Here is a 21,276-nt window from a genome sequence, read left to right on the forward strand (position 1 = left end):
TGTTTTGTGAGATGGAGGATGATTTTGTGGATTGGTGTTGGACATATGGGTTAATGTTGGACTTGTGGGCTTGGGCAGCACTGGGTTGGGATGTATTCTTGATTTGCACTTACCCTTTATATAAAACTCTCTCTTCTACATATGAGTTTCTGTGGATTTGTTTCTCTTAAATACAAGACTAACATACCACGTTACTGCAACCCCGTGGTTATGTTAGGATTTTGCCTGGAGGAAAATCACCGGATTCCCCGTATGTGGATCCTGCACATGCGTTTTAGGCTTCCACTGTCATCCATCTCACACCAGTGTTTCACAATTTAAACTTTGATATTATTCCCTCCTTTGGATTTAGATGATCTCATTTACAGTCTTTGGATCATGGGTGTTGTGGGCTTCTTCCAAGTGGGCTTATTTGACGTCTCCCTTAGATGGCTGCTTGTTTGAAAACAAGCCTTTAAGACCCCAGATGCTATTCTTTCTGATAGCTGGGCACCATCTAATTTCTTAACCATGCATTGCTATGGCACAAGTATCCTCCATGTTTCTTTTGTGAGAGCAAGTATTGATCAAGGCCATGTCATAAGAACTAATTTTTCTTAGATTGGAGATAGGATTAAGTGTGAGCCCCAAATTCCTGAATATGTTTCTATCTTTCTCTGATACCGCTTAGAGACATCCTTGCTAATTTATGGTAGGGAATTGCATCGACCATCTCCCTGCAGCATAAGGATCCTCTGTTCACAGTGCCATCGATTGCCCCATGGTACACATTTGACACCACAATAGAGAACGGGAGACTGAAAAGTATAGGCTAACTCCAAATTGCAATGCATAGATTATTGACGAAATCAGAGGTTTTTGTCTATTTTATTCACTTGTATTTGTAGCATCTAGAGCATAGCAGCCACTCAACAAATAGTACATGAATATCAATTTATACGATGATGTGAAAACTACCATTTTAAAAGAATAGCATATATTAGCTGTATATTTGGGGGGAAAGCTCCAGCCTTACAGATGTTTTTCATTTCCAGATGACAAGAGAGACACATTTACATCCTACCAAGAAGCACTAAGTAAATGAGCGCAACATACTGGAAATCATAACACTGTCTGATTGTCTCTCATGTCTATCAAGGAAATCACATGAACATTATTATAGAGCACATTTCGTTTGAGTTTGCCCACAGATTCGACAAAGAGAGGTGTTTTAAAAGGCACTTGTGCTGGAAAACCGTCCGTAGGAATGCAGCCAGAGTCTTTGTTTTATCTTAAGAATCAATTATAATGAATACTTCCACAATCAAGCAATTCTATTTCAAGCCTGTATTCTAGACAGACTAGGAGAAAATCCAGAACCTCCTTCCTGGGATTTCCATAAATTCTTCAAAGACTCCTGGGGCTTGTGGAGTCTGCAGGGCAACCTCTGGGATGCCCATTCTGAGTAGGAAACAACATCCTCCTGGCTTATGTGCTATCGGTCAGCTCTCAGTTCTCGGTCCCATCAGTGCCACCTGAGGTTCCAGTCAAGTACATGCTAAGTATGTTTTGGAATCCAGGCTTCATGAATCAAAATCATTGTCCTTATTTTCCCTTCCAACTATCAGATTTCTCTTTTCAAGACTTCCTGGTGTTGTTATATTTTTGTTTTTTCCTTCTTTCTTCAGAAAATATTGGTTGATCACTTCAGGGAAAATCAGACCTAGAAATACAAGGAAATATTTTACAAACCCAACTATTCTCCTATTCTCTCTCTCGCTCTCGCTCTCTTTCTCTCTCAACAAGTCTTTTTTAGCCCACTATCTTAAAGCTGGAGTATGTTTTGATCCCTTGGCAGTAACACTAGATTAGCATCATTCAAATGGCCAGACTTTTGTTTACTCATTTGGAAATACTGCTTTCTTGCCTCACTGCCTCCTTCATTTCCATGTTCATCCTTATCACTAGCAAAAGTTGGTTTCTCCCAGTTGTACAAATGAAGGTCACCAGGGTTTCTGAAAATTGTGACCTTATTAGCAATTTTTAACATTGTCTACAACACAGTTGTATGAACAGAACAAGGGAATGCTACACGATTTAAAATCAGGAAAGGTATGTGTCAGCGTTGGATCCTCTCACTATTCTTGTTCCAACTCTACACTGAGCAAATCACCAGAGAAGCTGGCTTATATGAGGGAGAGCGCTGCATGAGAACGGGAGGAAGGCTCATTAGCAACCTGCGACCTGCAGATGACACCACCTTGCTGGCTGAAAGTGAGGACTTGAAGCACTTGCTGATGAGGATCAAGGTTTGCAGCTGATAAAGTTAAAGTTTATTGTGCCAACCTGGCCGATAAACACAGGTGGGGTTAATTGAAGGGCGGAGAGATAAATGGCTCAGTGAGCCTCGCCTTTCGAGTTCTCCGGTCTCTTGCTTTCTGATGGTCAGATCAGAGTGCAGCTGCCTTAGCCAGTTCCTTTCTTCAGCTTGCAAGGCTCACTTCCTGCAAGTCATTCCCAAGGAGAAGCTGCATGGACATACTCTGATGCATCCCTGGGTGCTGAAGTAGCCATGTGGAGATCCCTGCCAGTGCTGAGATGCTTACACATTCACTTATTTGTCTTTCCTCCTGCAGTCAGCATCATTGCATGTGTTTTGTGAGGTGGAGGACGACTTTGTGGATTGGTGTCAGACATATGGGCTAATGTTGGCTTTGTGGGCTTGGGAAGCACTGGGTTGGGATGTTTTCTTGATGTGCACTTACCCTTTATATAAAACTCTCTCTCATACATAGGAGTTTCTGTGGATATGTCTCTCTAATGCACCCAGCCTAACTCAGCAGCCTTCTACAGGGATCACAACTCAATGTAAGGAAAACCAAAATCCTCACACCTGGACCACTAGTTAACATCATGATAAATGGAGAAAAGATTGACGTTGTCGAGGATTTTGGGCTTGCTTGGATCCACAATCAATACTCATGGAAATAGCAGTCAAGAAATCAAAAGACATGTTGCATTAGGTAAATCTGCTGCATAAGTCCACTTTAAAATAATGAAAAGCTAGGATGTTACTTTGAGAACTCAAGTGTGCCTGACCCAAGCCATGGCAATTTCCACTGCCTCATAAGCATGTGACAGTTGGACACTGACTCGGGAAGACTGAAGACGGGGTGATGCATTTAAGTTGTGGTGCTGACAACGCACACTGAAAGTAGCGGGGACTGCTCAAAGGACCAACCGATCTGGGGTGGAGGAAGAACACCGAAGGCAAAGAGGGAGAAACTTGGTGTCACGTACTTTGGAAAGACCGGTCCCGGAGGAGGACGTCATGCTTAGGGTAAAGTGGAGGGCTAGCCAAAAGACGAAGGTCCTCAATGAGCTGGATTGACACAGTGACTGCAGCAATGGGAAAAAGCATGGAAACACGTGTGCGGCCGGTGCAGGACCGTGTGGGGTTTGGGGTGGGGTCCCTGTGCGTGGGGACCAACTCAATGCCACACAACAGCAACACCATAGTGCATGGCACTAAAATACATGGTAGCATGCTGCCATGTGAGAAACAGAAGTACACTTCATATAAAAAGAAGATTTATTATCATGCACATAAAGAATAATTTAGAATAAATCTAAATATTTAGAAATAATCACGGAGAGGATAAATGTGTACCATCTCCATTTTGTCCCAAAGCATATACAAAAGGCCTTCTTACAATGACTGATTGTCACCTCGTTGTCTTAAAATTCTCGCTTTTCCATTTTTAATTATTCTGTTTCTGAAGATGGAGGCCACTCCTGCTGTAACTCCAAAAGAAGAGGAGTTTTTGTTTCAAATTCCCCTTTGTCTTCTCCACTTGCACCACTCCTGAAGTGGGCATATACTGACCGATGCTTGAAAGTTCCAAATCTACTTCTTCAAGAGACTCCACTTCTTGTTTAATTTCTTGTCATTCTCTGTATGATTTTAACTTCTTAACCTGTTTGAATTGATCTTTCTTGGGACGTGATGAGCGCTTTTCTTGTATTTTTCTTTCTGTGAGTCTAATTTAGTTCCTTTGTTGCTATTTTCTAGACTGTATTATTAGCTTCTGTGTTTTTATAAGGACCTCTCTAACTTTCTGTTCCTCGTCAGAATCATGATGTAAATCCAATGATTTGGATTCCTCCAGGCTGCCAACTGTCTTGTGCGCATTCTCACTAGAAAGTACATTGTTCAGATGTGCAATAAACCATCAAGCTTCTCCTATTTGAATTCCCCTATTTCTGCATGGTAGAACCATCTTCCCTTATACCTTCTACCCAAACAGAGGTCACTGTCTTTTTAAAAGTTTTTTTTAAGTTTCCTTGAAATCTTTCACCACCCTTCCTACCCCTCAATGCCCGCCCCCCCCCCCCCCCCGCACTGACTTGCCCCTGTGATAAGATCTCAATAGTGGTGGTGGCCCTCAAAGTGTGCCTTCTCCCCATCTGCCCTCAGAAGGATCTTTTCTCCACCTCCATCTCCGTCTCCATCTTCTCTTTCTATTGGTTTCATGGGGAGGTGGTTGGGGTGGTGATACACTTAGTCCTGAAATATTTGACTCTAAGCCAAGCCTTTTCAAATCCTCTTATCTTTTCAAAGCAGAAAATGCTATTGATGCCTTTTCTTCTTCCTTTACTTTTCTGTTTAATCTCAGTGATTCATTTTGGCCACACTGTCTTTATGAGTCTTTTCTCTTTCATGAAATTCCACACTAGATCTGTTGTCCACTATCCACCACCTCCAGGAACCACAGAATCCCTTTGGTTGTGACTTCCAGTCACTGCTCCTCACCTGGGGCCTGGCCTGGGCCCCTCCATGCTGGGCGGAAGAGGGCCCCAGGTCCCTCTACCTTACTTTTTAATTCATTTCCATAGCTTAAGTGATTTTCTGAAATGTTACCCGATTGACTTTGATACGCCTGGAACATGTACCCAATATGTGATTCTAAAAGGAAAGATTATACACTTTCCATCACAAAATGAGGACATTAAAAAAAAAACTGTCCACAATATTTGAAAGACATGAATTGTGAAGTGGGGAATGGGCAAGATGGACTCAACCCAAGACACTTACACTGAACAACTATGTGCAGATATCTGTGCACCCCTCTACAAGATGCACAAAATTGAACCTGTCCCTTCGTACACATGGGGAAAGAGGTGAAAAAAATACAAACTGGAATTTAACTAGCAAAGGTGCACATAAAAGTGAAGCATGGGTGTAGTGTAAACATGAGCCTTTCTAAGAGATGAATTTTAAAATAATCTTCAGAAATAAAAAGCCTTGAGTTACAAAGAACAGAAAAGCATTTCCCTGTGAGAATGTGATTGAAAAATGAATCTTACCATCCTCATCAAGGGGTCCTAGTGGAAGCAGTAGGTAAATGCTAAGGGTTAGTAGTTCAAACCCACAAGTCTCTCCGTGGAACGAAAATGAAGCAAACTGCTTCTGCTAAAACTACAGCCTTGGGGACCAGGAATCAGGCATCACAGAACAAAAAATCATATTGTGAATGGTGGTGAGTACGGAGTGGGGACCCAAGGCCCATCTGCAGGCAACTGGACATCCCCTTACAGAAGTGTCATGGGGAGGGGACCAGCCAATCAGGGTGCAGGGTAGCAATGATGCAACATACAACTTTCCTCTAGTTCCTAAATGCTTCCTACCCACCCACGCCAACTATCATGATCCCAATTCTACCTTACAAATACGGCTAGACCAGAGGATATACACAGGTACAGATAGGAATGGAACCACAGGGAATCCAGGACAGATGATCCCTTCAGGACCAGTGGTGAGAGTGGCAATACCGGAAGGTGGAGGGAAGGTGGGGTGGAAAGGGGGAACCGATTACAAGGATCTACATGATAATCTCCTCTTTGGAGATGGACAACAGAAAAGTAGGTGAAGGGAGACATTGGACAGTATAAGATATGACCAAATAATAATAATTTATAAATTATCAAGGGTTCATGAGGGAGGGGGCAATAGGGAGAGAGGGGAAATGAGTAGCTGATATCAAGGGCTCAAGTAGAAAGCAAATGTTTTGAGAATGATGATGGCAACAAATGTACAAATGGGTGAATGGATGGATTATGATAAGAGATGTATGAACCCCCCAAAAAATGATTTTTTAAAAAGAACTAAACAAATTTTAAATGGGTCAAAGGGGGGAAAAAAAACTACAGCCTTGCAAACCCTGTGGGGCAGTTCTACTCTGTCCTGTACGATCACTATGAGTGAGAATCCAGTCAAAGGCTTGATTTAGTATCATCATCACCATTATCATCAACAAAATGATTGTTGCCATCAGTCCAAGGTTAAACTGTAAGAGGCTCCAAAACTCTTACTCTAGGTTAGCATCCCTTAAACAGTTCCCCACTTAATGGCCGAATTCCTCTTGGAGCAATGGCTCATGTATCTGCCAGTGTTGCTCACCCGGTCATCACTTACTGAGACACCAGGCCCACGGAAGACTATCAGCAATTCTCTCTCAAGGACGTCTTCTCCTTCTCAGCCCAAAGTGGGTGGCAGTCAAATATGTCGGATTATGAAATCCACATTTTGTGTGATTGTCCCTCATAACACGGTAACTTCCCTGAAACATGTATAATATAGTGGTTAACTCACATACAATCTGGGTTCATATCTCGGCCCTGCCACCTAATTGCTGTGTGACCTTGGACCACTTACTCAGTCTCTCTGCACCTCTGTTTCATTATCTGAAAAGGACAAACAGTCCTTTCTTAGGATTATTTTAAAGACTCAATAACGTAAGGTCTACAGGGCCCTCAGTATACTATCTACCGCATTGTAATGTTCAGTAAATGTTAGAGATATTCAAGGCACAGGTCATTTCTCTTTGCTCACCAGTGAAACAAGTTAATAAGACATAAAGTAGCACTCAAAGCACAGCTGGACACTTTAATTCAGTCAATAGAAATATGAATGCCTACTATGTGCCAGGTATTATTTCACACCCTCATGATCCAGAAATCAAGAAAAGAGTGAAAAAAATCTCTTTTTGGAGGAGCATACAATATAATGAAGGTAAGACAGACAGTAGACCTGATGCATGCGGAAATGTTATCATAAGGCTGGGGGTGACAAGTGCTACAGAGCATAGTAGGACAGAAGGGGGAAGATGCAGAACACAACAGAATAGATTACAAGATTAAGCCTCAGTGTAAAGATGTCGTTTGAGCAAAGATGAAAAGAAAGTGAAGGCATGGGTCGTGTGATTAGGTAGAGAATACTATGTACTGTCGAGTCAACTTCAACTCGCCGTGGCTATAATATTTATGCAACAATTGCCGAGTCGTTGCTCCTGGAGAGCATCTGGTGGGTTAGCAGCAGAGCTCTATAACCATTGCTCTGCCAGGGATTCTTACAGGTAAAGCATCGCCACTGGAAGGCTCGGAGGCAGAAGACTGCCCAGTCAAGGAAGAACCAAGGGGCCAGTGGGAGTGGAGCAAAGGCAGGATGAGAAAAAAGAGTCATAAAAGATCAGAATGCTAGTGGTGGGGTGAAGGGGAAAGCACAGACCACGTGGGGCCTTGTAGATCATTTTGAAGGATTGTACTTTTACTCCAAGTAAAATGGGAACCACAAAAGAATTCCATGAACTGTCAGATTCGATAGATTGATAGACAGACAGACAGACAGATATGTTAGAGAGGGAGGTGGGTAGGTAGACAGACAGTAGAGCTATACAGAATTAAAGAATACTCTGGCTTTTCTTGAGAATAAATTGGATGAGAGCACAAAGACAGGTCAGACAGCTACTGTCATAAACTGGGTGAGATGGCTGATTATCATGATTAACCATGAAGGTGCCTTGAAAATTGTAGTGGACATGGTTAAGTGATCAGATTTGTGGTGTTTTGTGAAGATAAAATCATTAGGATTTCCTGATGGATTGGACTGTTAGGAGAAACAGAGAAAATCAAGGATATCACCTGAGACTTTTGAATCGAGCGATTCAAAGGATGATAATCACAAATCGATGGGAAGAAGGCTGGGAATGGCAAGTGTTGCAGGAGGGGTGGGTGTTACAGAAAACCAGGTGCTTAGTGTGAAAATGATGAGTTGGAGATACTAGGCTATCACTGATGAAGTGTTATGGAGTTCAGAGGATTTATGAACAGTGTATCATTTGATTTTAAAGTCATGGTTCTATATGACATGAGCAAAATGCTATGATGTGTTCAGAACAACTACTTCTGCCAAAGAAGAGACTTAAGGGCAGTGAGCAAGAAAGATTATCCCTGAGAATGAGAAGACCCAGGAAAGATGAAAGAGAGAGGAAACAGTGAGAAGTGTTTATGGTTGCAAGTGGAGGGGAGAATACTGAGAGGAAGGTTATAGGGGGACAGAAGCCCTGGTGACAGAGTGATTACAAGCTGGGACACTACCTGAAGGTTGGTGATTCCAGCCCAGCAGCCACTCATAGGAACAAAACACCTGCTAAGCTGCTTCAGGACAGGTCACAGGCTAGAAGCCCTGCAGGACACTGCTCGGTCCTAGAGGGTGGCTATGAGTCAGAATCAACACAACACACAATAAACCAGGGGGAAGAGATGTAGGGGCTGATAGATAATCTGGTACTCTGCTATTTGCTTAAATGTTGTTAATGTTCGGTTGTTTTATGGCCACTTACAATAATTCTAGATATGAGAGATTTCTAATGAAATCAAATATCCAAGAGGGCAATAAATTGGGTCCACTCATAAGTTACTGAATCTTTACCCATAATTTTGATGTGAATGGAGAACACACATATTCTTTACCACCCAGCATATTTGTCCCTAATGGCCCATGCTCATGAGTCAGTTATAACTCTCTGGAATTGTTTTTCCTGAAAGAGAAAACCTTGGAGGAGTTGAAAGAAAGAAAGAAAGAAAGAAAGAAAGAAAGAAAGAAAGAAAGAAAGAAAGAAAGAAAGAAAGAAAGAAAAGAAAAGAAAGAAAGGGGCCTTTTAGATTTTTGGCATTCTCACACATTCAGCAGGTATGTGTTTTACTGACATCCTCCTATGTGCCAGGGGTATTTAAGATGTTGATGATACAAGCATAAAGAAGAAAACAAAACAAAACTCAGTCAATTCATCAGTCTGCCTTAGGGCTCACCCAAACAACCCAAGCTCAAAGTCTGAGCATTCCCAAGGGTTAATCCTCAAATTAGAGAGAAGGAGGATGTTCAAAATATTTTTTCTCAAGAGTTTATTTGTTTGGCATTTTTATCATTTTTCATTCAAAAGAAAATGTGAAACAGGTGGTCATTCTGCCTGCTTTCTAGAGCATCAAGATGTGAGAAATCAGGCTAGACCAAAATTCTCACAAAATTCTCTCTCTGGGGAGCTCCCTAGGTGAAACAACAGAATGAGAATGTATTAGTAAATGAGCAGCAATCAAATAAAAAATTTAAATGCTGCGACCAGTCAATTCCCTTGTCCCTGCAGCCAAACATTTGGAAATGTCCTGGCCCCCATGGCAACACACTCAGAAAATCAAAACTGGCTGTTATGACTCCCAAACAGTGTAAAACCTTTACCTCCCCTTGGTCTCACAGATGAGATTGACATATGTGCAAGGTAATGAAAGAAAAGGTTAGGTTCTTTTTCATCTACAAAGGTTAAGGGCGAAATAATCTACAGAACCTTCTTCCCCCAAACCCTTGACCAAGGTCCCTGCCATCAAGTTGATTTTAGCACACCATTCATTCCAAAGGACCATGTAGAACTGTCCCACAGTATTTCTAAGGTTATGTTTTTTGTGAAAGTAGACTGTAACATCTTTGTGTTGCAAAGCAGCTCATGGATTTGAACTGCCAACCTTTTGGTAAGCAGCCAACTGCTTAACCACTTCTTCACCAGTGTGCCTTCATCTCTTCTCCAGGTAATTGCATCTGCCTAGATTTCAGGAGATTGAGTAACCCCAGAGGAAACCCAGTAGACTGCACAGATTACCTTTCTGTATCTTAGGGTCCTTACCACTTTTTGTCCCGTCTGCAAGGAACCCAGGTCCCCCAGATATTTACATAGCTGTCACTTCTCATCTGAGTCCTGACACCCTCCACACCCTCACAGACTGCACCCCAGAAAGGCCTTCCCAGAGGACTGCACTCCTGGTCACCCCTCACCTTACCCCTCTAATGTAACTACCTGAATTTGCAGTCTGAAATTTACCTTTAGTATTCATTTATTCTCTCCACCCTTGGACAGGTTTGAGCCAAGCTTACAGATTAAGGACAGTTTACAAATGGAATCAGGTATCCAGTTCAAAGGAATCAGCCACTGAACATTTATGGATAACATTGACACATCAGAACATGGTCAGAGATGGTGCAGCTAGATGAACCTGGCAGGTGAGAAGGCACTCAAAATATGGCTGAGGAAGAGTTGCTTTCTCAAAGTACAATTGACCATAAGGACTCAGATGGAGTAAATTCTGTGGGAGTAGAGCCTTCAGGATCTGCATTTACTGATGGGATAACACTCAAAATGGGAAGAAACAGCTGCAAACATCAATTAATCCGTGGAACTTGGAAGATATGAAGCATGAATATAGGAAAATTGGAAGTTGTAAAAGATGCCTTCCCAACATGATCCCTGAAGAGAAAATGGGTACATATGCAAATGTGGTGAAAAAAGCTGAAGGTGCCCAGTTATCAAAAGATATAGTGTCTGAGGTCTTAAAGGCTTGAAGATAAACAAGTGGTCATCGAGCTCAAAAGCAACAAAGCCTACATGGAAGAAGCACACCAGTGTGCTCATGAGGTGTTGATGGAATCAGGTAACATGCATCTAAGATCCAGAATAAAACCATACCCAATGTGAATGAAGGGGTGCATGGAGTGGAGACCCAATGCCATCTGTAGACAATTGGACATCCCATCACAGAGGGGTCACAGGTAAGAGATGAGTCAGCCAGGGTGCAGTATAGCACCAAATAAACACACAACTTTCCTCCAGCTCTTTGGTGCTTTCTTCACCCCACTATCATGACCTCAATTCTACATTACAAATCAGATTAGACCAGAGCATGCACACTGCTACAGATAAGAGCCTACAACACAGGGAATCCAGGATAGATAAACCCCTCAGGGCCAACAAGGAGAGTAGAGATACCAGGATTAGGGAGTTTTAGGAGGATTAGGGAGAAAGGGGGGAAAGGGGGAATTGATCACAAGGATCAATCTAGAACCACCTCTCAGGGGAGATGAATAATGGGAAAGTGGGCAAGGGGCAATGGAGGATGATGGTAAGATATTGAAAAATAATCTTTACCTTATCAAGTGTTCATGAGAGAGGTCAAGTGGGGGAGGAAAGTAGAAGTAATGGGGAGTTGATATCAAGGACTCAAGTGGGAAGAGAATGCTTTGAAAATGATGATGGTGGCATATGTGCAAATGTGCTTGACACATTGGAGGAATGTATAGATTGTGATAAGAGATGTAAAATCCCCCAATACAAATATTTTTAAGTCAACATATCAAGATTAATATTCTAGGTATGAGTGAGCTGCTATGGACTGGTGGGGGCCATTATTAATCAGAAATTCATATAGTCTCTATGCCAGGAATAACAGATTCAAGAAGAATGGCATCACATTCATTATCTTAAAAGAGGACATTTCAAGCTCAATCTTGAAGTACAATGCTGTCTGTGATGGGATTACATCTACCTTCAAAGAAACTGAATCAATACAATTACTCAAATTTATGAATCAACCATTATAGCTAGTGGTGCAAAAATCAAAGAATTCTACTGCCTCCAGTCTGAAATTGATTAGATATGCAATTAATATATATGGATTAATGTTGGTAACTGGAATGTAAAAGTTGGAAACAACCAGGATGAAACTCTCCTTAGAAATATGATCTTGCAGACAGAAACAAAGCTGGAGATCACATCATAAAATGTTATAGGACCAACAACTTCTTCATCATAAATGCCTTATTTTCAACCACACAAATCACAACTATATACATGGACTTGTCCAGATGGAATACACAGAAATCAAATTGACTACATCTGTGGGAAGGCGACCAAGAAGAAGCTCAATATCAGCAGCTAAAACTAGAATAGGGGCTTACAGTGGAACACATCATCAATTGCTCATATGCAAGTTCAGGTTGAAGTTGAAGAAAATTTAAACAAGCCCACAAGAGCCAAATTATGAACTTAAGTATATCCCACCTGAATTTCAAGTATACCTCATGAACAGATTTGATTCATGGAGTACGAATGAGAGAAGACCTGATGAACTGTGGAATGGCATCAAGTACCCCATTCATGAGGAACGCAAAAGGTCATTAAAATTATCAGAAACGCTATTCAATTGGCATTCTATTATGCTCACCTTCCCAACACAACCACTGAAGACAAAGCGGGTGAACAAGAAAATGTGGTGAAGAAAGCTGATGGTGTCCAGCTATCAAAAAATATAGTGTCTAGGGTCTTAAAAGCTTGAGAGTAAACAAGTGGTCATCTAGCTCAGAACCAACAAAGCCCACATGGAAGAAGCACACCAGCCTGCGCGATCATGAAGTGCTGAAGGGACAGTTATCAGGCATCAAAGAACAAAAAAATCATATCATTGTGTGCTCACCTCCCTGATACGATTGCTGAAGACAAATTGGTTCATAAGCAAATGTGGCGAAGGAAGCTGATGGTGCCCGACTATCAAAAGATATAGCATCTGGGATCTTAAAGGCTTGAAAGTAAACAAGCAGCTATCTAGCTGAGAAGCAACAAAGCCCACATGGAAGAAGCACACCAGCCTGTGCAATCACGAGGTGTCTAAGGAATCAGGTATAAGGCATTATCATAACAAAAAAATCTTACCATAGTGAATGAGGTGGGGAGTGATGAGTGGAGACCCAAAGTCCATTTGTCAGCCACTGGAGATCCCCTTGCAGAGGAGTCTAGGGAAGGAGACGAGCCAGTCAAGGTGCGATGTAGCAACAATGAAAAATACAACTTTCCTCTAGTTCCTAAATGCTTCCTTTCCTTCCCCTCCCTCCCCATCCCCCCACTATCATGATCCAAATTCTACCTTGCAAGTCTGGCTGGACCAGAGGATGTGCACTGGTTACATATAGGAACTGGAAACACAGGGAATCCAGGGAGGATGATCCCTTCAGGACCAGTGTTGAGAATGGCGATACTGGGAGGGCAGAGGGAGGGTGGGTTGGAAAGGGGGAACCGATTTCAAGGATCTACATGTGAACTCCTCCCTGGGGGACGTACAACCGAAAAGTGGGTGAAGGGATCATGAGGGAGGGGGAGCAGGTAGGGAGGAGGAAAAATGAGGACCTGATGTCAGGGGCTTAAGTGGAGAGCAAATGTTTTGAGAATGATGAGGGCAATTAATGTACAGATGTGCTTTATGTATGTATGTATGGATTATGATAAGAGTTGTATGAGCCCCTAATAAAACGCTTAAAAATTTTTAAATTATCAGAAAGAAAAAAATATCAAAGAGGTTATCAGAAGAGACCCTGAAACTTACTATTAATTGTAGAGTAGCTAAGGAATATGGAAGAAATTATTAGGTAAAAAAGCTGAACAGAAAATTTGAAAGGGCAGCCCAAGAAGATTAAATCAAATATTATAATGAAATATACAAAGACCTAGAGTTAGAAAACCAAAAATTCACCCTCAGTATATCATAAACTGAAAGAATTCAAGAAAATTTTCAAACCTTAAGGTGAAATATTAACAGATTCTATGGGTAAAAATGTTGAATGATGACATATCCAAAGAAGATGGAATAATATATGAAGTCACACCACCAGAGAACTATCCGACATTCAAGTAGTTCAGGAAATAATTTATGAGAAAGAACTAATGGAGCCTAAGAGTGGCCATGCTGCTTAATGAAAATGGCTGACAGAAGGTCAAAATGGGAGACAGAAAGCCTGGCTCTGGCTTGATTCAGTCAGAAGCCTGAGGCCATACTGTGTATCAATGGACTAGTTTAGATAAGGATTAAGATAAGATAGATAAAGATTGAACTTGACTGTTTTAAGAATTTTGTTTAGGATCTGATTCTACTTTGTTTATATTAATTTCTCCTGATTATTATTGTTGATATAATGAATGATAGAAGTGATTATTGGGAAGTATGAAAATCAAGAGCTTGTAAGCCACTGCCTTCAGCCATTAAAATTGGATCTTTAAATGGATTTAAGACATGCCTACAAAGAAGGCTCTGAAAAGATAAGCCCCACCCAGTGTCTTCAGTGTTCAGGACATTTGGAGGTAAAGATACTTGCCTTGGAGGCTGTTGACAGATTGAAGAAAAAAAGGAACTATAATTTTTTGGTCTGTGATAGCGTCATAATCTGGTATCAATTTGAGACTATTGAGAGTGAAGGGGTGGATCTACCTGTCAATCAGGCCGAAGCTTGATGACCTCATTTGGAGGTACTACATAGATAAATAACATCCTGGAGGTCAGATACTCTCACTTCCTGCAAGACATTCTTGTTGACAAGCCACATGGACCTACACTGAAGGAGACAGAGCCCTGGATTTGGAGGAGTCAAGTGGAGACCCACGCCAGCGCTGAGATGCTTCCACTGCCACTGGATCCACAAGACTTTCCACTCACTGGCCTGGGATCTTCCTGCATTCAGCATCATTGCAAGGTTGCATGAATCTAAAGAGGAAATTATAGACCGGCATCAGATATATGGACTAATATTAGACTTATGGATTTCTCTGGGCTAGGCTGGAATGTTTTCTCAATATTCAACTGCTCTTTTATATAAAGCTCTTTCTTATACATATATGAGTCTCCCATGAATTTATTTCTCTACTCAATCCAGACTAACACTGAAGTGCAAGCTTCACTGAAAGCATAGTCAGAAACAAGACTCCAGAAATTGATGGAAAACCAACTGAAATGTTTGATTAAGCTGAAGAAGCACTGGAAGCACTCACTCATCTATGCCAGCAAATTTAGAGGACAGCCACTTAGCCTATTGACTAGAAAAGAACCATTTTTACACCTATTCTAAAAAGAAGTGACCCGAAATGATGCTCAAATTATGGACCAAGATCATTGATATTACATGTAAGTAAAAGTTTCCTGAATATTATCCTATAATGATAGCAGCAAGACAGTGACTTGGAGCTTCCAGAAAATTCAAATTCAGAAGAAGACACAGAACAAGGGATAGCTAGTAATATCATATATTTCTTGACTCATAGCAGACAATACCAGAACGATATTTATTTCTATTTCATTGATTATCCCAAGGCATTTGACTTCTTGGGTCATAATAAACAGTTGAGAAGAATGGGAATTCTAGAACAATTTAATTGTACTCATGCAGAACCTGTACATGGATCAAGAGGCAATTGTGCAAACAGGAAAAGGAAACAAAGATTTCCTTCATGAAAGGTGTGCCTTAGGGGTGTGTCCTCTCATGATACTTACACAATCTATATGCTGAGCAAATAATCATAGAAGCTTATATGAAGGAAAGCACTGCTGCAGGATTGGAGAAAAGCACATTAGCAACCTGTGATATGCAACTAACGCAACCTTGCTTGCTGATAGTGAGGAGAACTTGAAACTCTTGCTGGTAGAGGTCAAGGGCTGCAGCTTTCCATATGGATTACAACTCAATGTAGAGAAAACCAAAATCCTCATAACGGATAACATCATAAGTGCAGAAAAGATTGAAGTTGTCAAGGATTTTGTTTTGCTTGGATCCATAATCAATGCTCACGGAAGCAGAAGTCAAGAGAACAGATACTGCATTGCTTTGGGTAAATCTGCCGTACAAGACCTCTTAAAAGTGTTGAAAATAAAAGATGTTACTTTGAAGACTAAAGTGTGCCCAACCCAAGCCAATGGTATTTTCATTTGCTTCCTTTGCATATGAAAGTCAGAAATTAAATAAGGAAAACTGAAGAAGAATCAGTGCATTTGAATTATGGTGCTGGCGGAGAATACTGAAAGTTCTTATGGACCGCCAAAAGAACAAGCAAATATATCTTAGAAGAAGCGTAACCAGAGTGCTCCTTAGAGGCAAGGCCTCATCTCATGCACTTTGGACATGTTGTCAGGAAAGACCAAACCTGCTTAGCAAAGTAGAACAGCAGCAAAACGAAGAAGAGGAGGAGGTCAAGGAGGGGGAGGAAGAAGAAGAAGAAGAAGAAGAAGAAGGAGGAGGAGGAGGAGGAGGAGGAGGAGGAGGAGGAGGAGGAGAGCTGGTGGAGGAAGGAGGAGGAGGAGGAAGAGATGAAGATGACGTAGTAGTAGTAGTAGTAGTAGTAGTAGTAGTAGTAGTAGTAGTAGTAGTAGTAGTAGTAGTAGGCTCTTGACAAGATAAGTTGACACAGTGACTGCAACCATGGGCTCACGCATAGGAACCATACGAGGATGGTGCAGAACTGGGCGGTGTTTTGTTCTGTTGTGCGCAGGGTCACAGGTTTGAGTCAGAACTGACTTGACAGCACCTAACAATAATAACTACAGTCATTGAACACAGATTCTCTGCGGGTCAGGATCAAATCTACCTCGCGCATCATTGCACAGGCAGAGCCCAGGAATGGAGGAGGCAAACTGTACTTATCAAATGCTCAAAGGCACCACCTAGAGTGCTGGATGGGTGGTCCGCTGTGCCTCAATCTGAGAGTCTCTTCCCAGCTGCTCCATGTCAATATGTTAGAGCCTCCATTTCATAAGCAAGAGAAATGCAGGTGTGATAATGATCCTGAAAAGGCAGGTAGCGAAATATCCCCGTTGGCCTCAAGTATTCATTTCAAGAGCAAGTTCGTTTTTCGAGTCCCTTCTGCTCACCTCCCATCGTATGTGGAAATGTCACTGCAATGTTTCTTTTCTCCTGGTGGTGGACAATAGAGTTTCTTCTGTGAGCACGTGGGGTTTCCAATGAGTGAGATGCTAGTAGTTGACTGTGTAAGATCTCTTTGTATTCCTCACAAAGAACTGAAACAAGAATGAGAAGCTCGACGTCGGACAGTGTAAGATATGACAAAATAATGATAATGTATAAATTATCAAGGGTTCATGAGGGAGGGTGGAGTGGGGAGGGAAGGAAAAAATGAGGAGCTGATACCAATGGCTCAGGTAGAAAGCAAATGTTTTGAGAATGATGATGGCAACAAATGTACAAATGTGCTTGACACAATGGATGGATGTATGGATTGTGACAAGAGTTGTACGAGCCCCCAATAAAATGATTTTTAAAAAAAAGAATGAGAAGTCCTAGGTTATAGTTCTGATTTTGGTGCTGACCAGCTGTGAGATCCTATCTTCTCTGAGCCTCTGTTGCCTCAGGATTTTTTTAAAACAAGGTTCAGCTAAATAATGGTTAGCATGGCCTCTAATTCCAAATATTAATTTTACTATAACTCAATGATGACTTATAAGCAAGAGTATAGCCTTTGATATCAGAAGTTCAGAAAATAAAATTATATTTTTAACTGCTTCCATTTTTACTTAAAAAGAAATTATACTTTATTTCTAGAAAAATCATTTTAATTTGTGCATGCTTTCTTCACTCTTCACTATTAGAATACCTTTATTGTTAGAAATGATAGACATTAGGTACAAAATTCTCATATTTTTAGCCATTACTGTCTTCCCTCTCCGAAACAAACTAACAATCTAGTGGCTAACAGGTTGATCCAGAGTCATGCTAACCCCTTGTGTGCAGGGAGGAAGAGTCCTATAGAGCTTTCACTCCAGAAGGCTATAGTACATTTTCTCATTAATTATGTCTCATTTCCTACATTTCCAATGTTTTGAAATTTTTTTTAAGCAAAGACTTTTCTGAAAAGATTTTACATTTCCCATTTATCCACCCCCAAAATGTTCAATTGGATTGAAGAGCTAAATGTACAAGAAGACTAGCTCATACTTGTATCGCATTTGCGAGGTGTTTCTAAGTATTTTGCATATATGTTAAATCCCTTAATTCCCCACAACAGCCTTATGCAGTTGATGACAATATAACTACTTATATTTTACAAATGATAAATCTAAGAGGGAGTGAGGGTGGTTAATAATCGAGTTTAAAGTCATATGTCTTATAAATGCCAGGTGGTCTTTTGAACCTTGCCCAGAACTCCCACGTTCACAACCTTAATCACTACTACCTCTGAGTAGAGTATTTCCGAGAGCCAGAATGGGAAAGGGAGCATAAGCATAAAAGAAAGGAAAGAAAGAATAAATAAATGAAAAAAAGGAGGCGGGGCTGGGGGGAAAGAAGGAGAATATATTGGAATACTGATTCATCTATTAAAAATGAAAACTTCTTAACTATCAAAGAAATAAAAATCAGAACTAAAATATCATTTCCCGCCTATAAGCTTTTGTGACATTCATACTTTTACGAAAAGAGCTCATGGTAATATAAATTGGTACACTATTGCTTCAAATATGTTGCCAATATTATCTGTAGCATTCAAAGCAATTATAAGAAAATATTGATAATTATAAGACTTGATAGTTATTGAAACTGAATGTAGGTTTAGGAAGGTACATTCTATCACACTCTATTTGCATGAGTTTTAATGTTCTCATATTAAGGATATTTTCAAGAAAAACTTGTTAGAACACATTTTATTGAGAGTTATTACAGATATACCATTCCATAGGTCAATCACTTCAAGCAGGATTGTACAATTGCTACTACAATCATTTTCAAAATATTTTCTTAAACTCCTGGTATCAGCTCCCCTTTACCCGCCTCCCCACTGAGCCCCCCCCCCCGCACCGGAACTCTTATTCTATTTGATGTCTCTAGAGGTTCAACAGCCTGGGTTTCATACCCCCCCAAAATATAACAATAATTCGAGAGGGCCACCCACAATGACAAAATACATCAGAGATAAGCTCCAATATGAAAACAAACAAACACAGAAAACATTTAAAACTAGATCGGACCCAAAGAGCATCCGGGGGTGTCAGGGGACAAGGTTTTAATGGTCCAAGTCAGGTTTACCATTTTGATCTCCTATAGGCAACTCTCCAATACTCTTTTTGATATCCAGTTTATTCCCATCCCTCCCTTATGGACTGAGGGACACCACCGGAGGCTTATTTCCTGTGTAGATCGCAAAAACATATCTTGGGCTTCCACTGTCATCCATATCCTTCTGCAAACTAGACTCTCACAATTTAAGCTCGGACAAAATTCCCTCCAGCTTTAGATGATATAATTTCCAATCCTTGAGTCGTGGATATTGGTGTGCTTCTCCATGTGGACTTAGTTGTCAGCTCATTTAGATGGCTGCTTGTTTGGAAACAAGCCTTTACAACCCCAGACACCATTTGATCTTAGTCTCGGGGCACCATCTGATTTCTTTACCACTCTTTGCTAAAGCACCCATGCCTTCTGTGTTTCCTTCATAAGGGTGTGCACCAAGCAGGGCCATGTTGGAAGAACTAACTGTTTTTAAATTGGAGCTAGGATTTAGTAGGAGCCCCAAATCCATTTCTAGATCTATTTTTTTAAATCTTTCACTGTGCCTTTACTGATGCAAACAGGAGGAGGGTGACACAGGTCAACTTAAAATAATAGGTTTTTGCCGGATGTCCAACCAGATGGAACAGCGCCCAGTCCTGAGCCACCATTGCCCGTGTCCGTACAGTGGCTCTGGTGTCCAGAAAAGCCCTCTCCTCATGAGCATCCTTCCTTTTCACTGATCCGCTATATCCCGACCATGGCGTCCTTTCCCAGCTTGGCCTGGCCAGACCAGAGTAATAACAGTCAAATCAGAATGTCATGTGAACCATGCAGTGGTCTCTTTTGTGCCTTTTGTCTGTAATGTATCTGCCATGCACTAGAAGTCTCCAGAGTAAAGAACACACACTGCGATAACCACGGAGGGCCTGAAAGGAGAGGGAGAAAAAATATGTCCAGCAGGGTTGAGCACAGACAGGAGGAAGAACCACGTGTCCCATCTTCAGCCTCCACTAGACCAGCCCGGCTCTTCCGGACGGACTCTGCTGGAGGCCACCTGCAGGGGTCGTGAGAGATGGACTGCAGAATTTGCAACTCTTCTTAATAAAGACCCATCATCATTTTAGCTCTTTCCAAGGGACAGCGTGTGTTTTCATATTACCAGACGATAACACTGCCAAGGTCTTGTGCTTGGGATATTCGTCTACAGCCCAGTTCGACTTTCAGTGACAGCTGCAGATAATTTCTGAATTTTAGATAACTTAAGTCTCCCCTTAGTTCAGTCGCTAAAATGAACCCCTCTAGTCATCCAGAAGAGCAAATCATCCCAGAGTGTCGATCTTCACTAAACTCTAAAAACAACAACAAAAATACACAGACGGTGGTAAAGCCTTACCCAGAAGATACGTGCAAGCAAATCACCTTCTCCTAAATCTTTGGAGGATGATCAAAACCCGTCCAGACTTGTTCCTTCTGTTTGGCCTCAAGTTGAGACACTGCCGAACGATAATCACTTGGGTTTGTATCAAAGTTGTTCCAAGAACTTTACCACAATATGAAATCAGTGCGCCATTAAGTGGGACACTATTGATCCTTTTGGTGGGCAACAACACTGAAAGGCAGGTCATGGTGACTGGAAGGAAGCCCTGGTCCCCAGGGCCCTCTCGACTGCAATTAGAGTCTGTGAGGTTGTCTCCCTGCAACGCCGCCAAGCAGAGAATCTACATGCCGGCAGGTGAAACCACAAAGCTGTGTTTCTTCTCCAACCACCTTGTCCTTTTTGCCTGTATAGGACCAGCCGATCTCTTCAACAAGTTTTCTCTGTTGCCTGTGGTATCCATAAGCCCAATAAGGCACCTGGAAGTTCAGGCAGGAACACAGCAAATGCTCTGGATAAAGCAGGACAAGTCCAAGATTATCCTTAGAGCAGGGCCAGAAAGGCTAGTTGATCCATTTTCCTGACTTCAATCATTCTGAAAATCCTGGTGATTAGAAATACTTTGCTTTCTAGATCTCTATTTTTTATCTGCATTTGGCTTCCCTTACAAACTTCCTTATAGAAAACTTTTAAGTTTAAACATATTCAATTCTTTGTACACAAATCATAAAGTATATGTACAAGAATATCTATGTAAACATCTGGCAAAAATGTGCCAAAAATACACTTGTAACAATAGAAAATCATTTCTAAAACAGGAGTGTAAGGGTATGTCAGAATACTACACAACCATCAAAAACCATGTTTACAAAGAAGGCTCCACGACATAAGCAAACACTTACATTGAAAAATCAAGTGGAAATAAAAGAAAGCCATGAGACTTTATGAT

The 21,276-nt window shown here is 41.3% G+C and overlaps 1 pseudogene; it reads right to left on the bottom strand.

The window, feature by feature from the left end:
- Positions 1-3,688: 3,688 nt before the first annotated feature.
- LOC142439515 (WW domain-binding protein 4-like) lies at positions 3,689-5,355 on the bottom strand (annotated as a pseudogene).
- Between the last annotated feature and the right edge of the window lie 15,921 nt (positions 5,356-21,276).

Source organism: Tenrec ecaudatus, chromosome 1 (assembly GCF_050624435.1).
Source record: "Tenrec ecaudatus isolate mTenEca1 chromosome 1, mTenEca1.hap1, whole genome shotgun sequence".
Lineage (NCBI taxonomy): Eukaryota > Metazoa > Chordata > Mammalia > Afrosoricida > Tenrecidae > Tenrec > Tenrec ecaudatus.